This window comes from Trachymyrmex septentrionalis, unplaced genomic scaffold (genome assembly GCF_001594115.1).
Source record: "Trachymyrmex septentrionalis isolate Tsep2-gDNA-1 unplaced genomic scaffold, Tsep1.0 scaffold153, whole genome shotgun sequence".
Taxonomy (NCBI): Eukaryota; Metazoa; Arthropoda; class Insecta; order Hymenoptera; family Formicidae; genus Trachymyrmex; species Trachymyrmex septentrionalis.
The window spans coordinates 180,424-184,108 of record NW_017304684.1 but is presented as its reverse complement, the minus strand read 5'-3'; the positions used below and the strand labels follow the sequence as shown (position 1 = coordinate 184,108).

Genomic DNA, 3,685 nt, shown 5'->3' with positions numbered 1-3,685 from the left:
TTTGAGTTAAAAATATGACTATACTCTCACTTTAATCATTCCGCAATACTTATAAAAGGAAAGTAATGTTATATTTGTAATTCAATTGCATATATATTCTATTTTTTTTTTAATTGGCATTTATATATAGAAATAAGTAAAAAAATTATACGAAGTATGCTTTATTGCTAAGTCGACTCGATAGAGCAACGTTTCAGCTTTAGAAATCTAATTTTTTAATTGTAATACGATGATTTTTGTTGGAATAATGAACAATCAAGATTACTTCTTTTTATTTAATTTAAAATAAAAAAATTGTACGAATATTAAAAATAAAGAACAGCGAAATTTTATAGCGAAAACTTCAAATTTTCACGATAGATAGTGGACAGTTTTCGCAAATTTGTTTTGGGCACGTGACAGATCACAATGTGAGAAAAAATTTTTTCACTTTTTTCAGCTCGTAGTTATATGTGAAAATTATAAAACTCACATAAACTAAAAAAATATAGCAAGCTTTTGAAAGCTTTAGAAATTTCGAGCTTCAAAACCTTTTTTCTAAATTTAAATGTCGTTTATTTTTAACGAAGATGTACATACAATTTTGGGTTAACAAAATTTGAAACAAACAGCTTAATATATGCTGAGACACTTGTATATATACACACGCACACAAATCAATATCAAATATTAATACTATTTAGCTATCTTTAGCAGCTAGCTATAGCAAAGAAAAATTGCGTAAACGTAAATATACATATAATACGTATAATTATAGCCTATGTTTAGCTCACATTGAGATATATATATATATAAGAAATACAAAAATTGAAAAACGTAAGGATGGTTTAAAACGTATAAAAAATAATTTTATTAAGAAACAATTTTTTTATGTGTGCTCTAATGGAAATGTATGGAAAGTATATATATTATAAGATAATTACAAAAATTTCAATTTTTTTGTATAAGTACTTTAAATATACAAGATGTATTATGTAAAGTTTCATTGCGATGCAGAAATTGCATAGTTATATTGGTCTATAAATAAATAAAATAATTCGGATTGAAACTCTCGACCCTCTGATTGGTTCGTAACTTCTTAAGACTGTACTTAAGACGGTCTTGAATATAAAATCTGACTATGAATACCGATCTAAATATTTAGATTCAAAGAGTAAATAAGCTGTTATAAGGCGACACAGAGTAGAGTGGGGGGATTGGTATATTATAAATGTCGATAAACACAATGGAAAATGTTTCAATTTTTGTATAAAAATTTATAATTACAAGCACATATAATTAACCAGCTTAGCTCATCAACTCTTCTTTTAATTAATTTTATTTATTGTTAACAAAATATATTTTCTTATTTACAAAATACCTAATTTTCGCAATGAAACTTATTTGCATTTTAAATATTTAAAATACTTACACAAAAAATGTTTAGATTAATTTTATCATTTTATGCTTTTCAAATTTTAGTATTGTAATAAGAAAATAATAACAAATAAAATAAGTTAACTATAAAAATGTGTTTAATGAAAACAAAATACTTGAAACATAATTTTTATATATTTATAGTTTATTTAAAATATAAATAATTAACACATTTGCAAAAATGGAAAAGGGGTAATATCCCTGTAAAAGTTTTTGTCATAATTTTTATACGAATTGCAATATTTTTTGGAAATAGTCAGAAATATTCGGATCAGTTATTTTCTTTCAAAATTTTTCATACAGGTGAATTCTGAAATATTCTGAAATTTCTTATCTCATAATTTTTAAAAAATATTTAAAAATTTTTTAGAGTTTATAACATTTTATCAGAAATTATACTTACAAAAAAATCTTAATAATCTTATATTTCATAATTAATATATAGAGGAAAGGCCCTTATTATAAGATTTCATTTTGGGTAGATGCTAGAAGTCTATAGACAGAATTAAAAAAAATAATAGATCATTTTGAAGAGAATTTAATAAACTTTAAGATAACGTTACATAAAATTTAATTCAAATTCCATTTTTTTTTTAATTAAAAAAATTTAAAAACTGAGCAAATCGCAAAGTCAAAAAATTGTGCTCCTAATATGAGATGCCCCGAGAAATTAATAGTAAAACGCAAAGTACATCAGTATTGCAATTAAAAAACTTTATTTAATGTTTCTAAAATACAAACAAACACAGCCAACATGCGCAAAAAATGTATGCAATAGATTACCCAGAACTCGTTTTCAGGTAGTTGAAATCAAGCATCATAAAAATAGACACTCGACGTTCATTCCGGTTGTCTTATTATTGTACAATAATATTTATACTTTAGCAATGATTTTCACTACAACATAGGAGCATGGATTATTTCATATTAGAAATATTCTGGGTTTCTCATATTATTCTAGGCCTTATGATTTTACAATCATCAAATCTAACTTCTATAATTAGTAATTAAACAATTCAACATATCCCGTATTTTTCTATTAGTACGACCTTACTCTATCACTACATGAAGAATTTATTGCCAAATATTTATTTTTTTATTAAATAATAAACAAGGTTTAAATGCTCATCTTAATGAAACTCGAAAATATCCGAATCTAAAATCTTATTTTACAGTAACTACAGGCATGATTTAATAATGAATTTTCTACTAAATAATTTTCAATCCAAGAGCAATAAATTCATGGTGGAATAGATAGCGTTTATTAGTTTAGCAGAAACGCTGCTATCTCATATGAGGGGCTTATCTCATAATAGAGGGGTTTTTCTAGTATATGAAAAATTTTGAGAAAAGATGTAGATTTTCTGAGAAATGTTCCAATTCATATAAAAAAATGTGAAAAAGTTATAAAATTATATAGTAATTCTGAAAAATTACATGGAGATTCTGAAAAAAATTATATAAAAAATTCTGAGAAAAATTTTCACATGGATAACCTTAATGTTAATACTTTTAAGCGAAATAAACATCACGCGCACGTAAGATTGTAGAGATGAATATTTCTGATCCACAATTTATGAATGCAGCACGATTATACGAACCAAATATTGATTTATCATCTGTGCAGCCTTCAAAAGTGGACGTATGTACCCTCAGAAAAACCAGAAGGACCTTGCTATGTAATTCACATCTACTTTGTCAGAGGGCAGTAGTGCGCGGCAGCATTTTGCGGTTACAGGTTTTGGGCCGTCATGTCCTGTCTCAGGTTTCTCTCTGGCATTAGTAAAATTTGTATCCATAACATGATTAGCGTCTTCTCGAATCCTTAGAATAACCATCTCACCTCCGGTTTTAATGAAATTAGATTTATTCGACGCGTTTTCACTCAAAACGAAAGAATTCGGTAGAAAAACGCGGCGATCGAATTGTAAATTATTCTTCTGAATTGTAATGGCTCTTACCGTAGAACCGACAGCGAATTCGAAGGCCAGTGCGAAGGGAAAGTGTATGATAAACCTGAAACAGCCAGGCGGCCGCGCCACCTAGAGAGAGGCGAAAGGATTAAAGCCTCTCTTTGATGTCAAAATATTACAAAATGTGTCTAGGTGCAGTATTCATAATCTGATCTTATTTCAAGATTGTCTTAAGTAATGTCTTAAGACGCTAATACAGCCCTCTGATTGGTTCGTGACTTCTTAAGACTGTATTTAAAACAATCTTAAATATAAGCTCTGACTATAAATACCGATCTAGATATATAGATTCAGAG

At 27.2% G+C, this 3,685-nt stretch overlaps 1 protein-coding gene across 2 annotated transcripts in view; it reads right to left on the bottom strand.

Annotated features, from left to right (window-relative positions):
• Positions 1-3,381, bottom strand: part of LOC108745880 (jmjC domain-containing protein 4) — a 37,854-nt gene extending 34,473 nt beyond the window's left edge. For both annotated transcript variants that reach the window (XM_018482284.1, XM_018482280.1), the window contains exon 1: positions 3,260-3,381. The gene's annotated coding sequence lies outside the window, so the exon portion shown is untranslated. The remainder of the gene's footprint in view (positions 1-3,259) is intronic.
• Between the last annotated feature and the right edge of the window lie 304 nt (positions 3,382-3,685).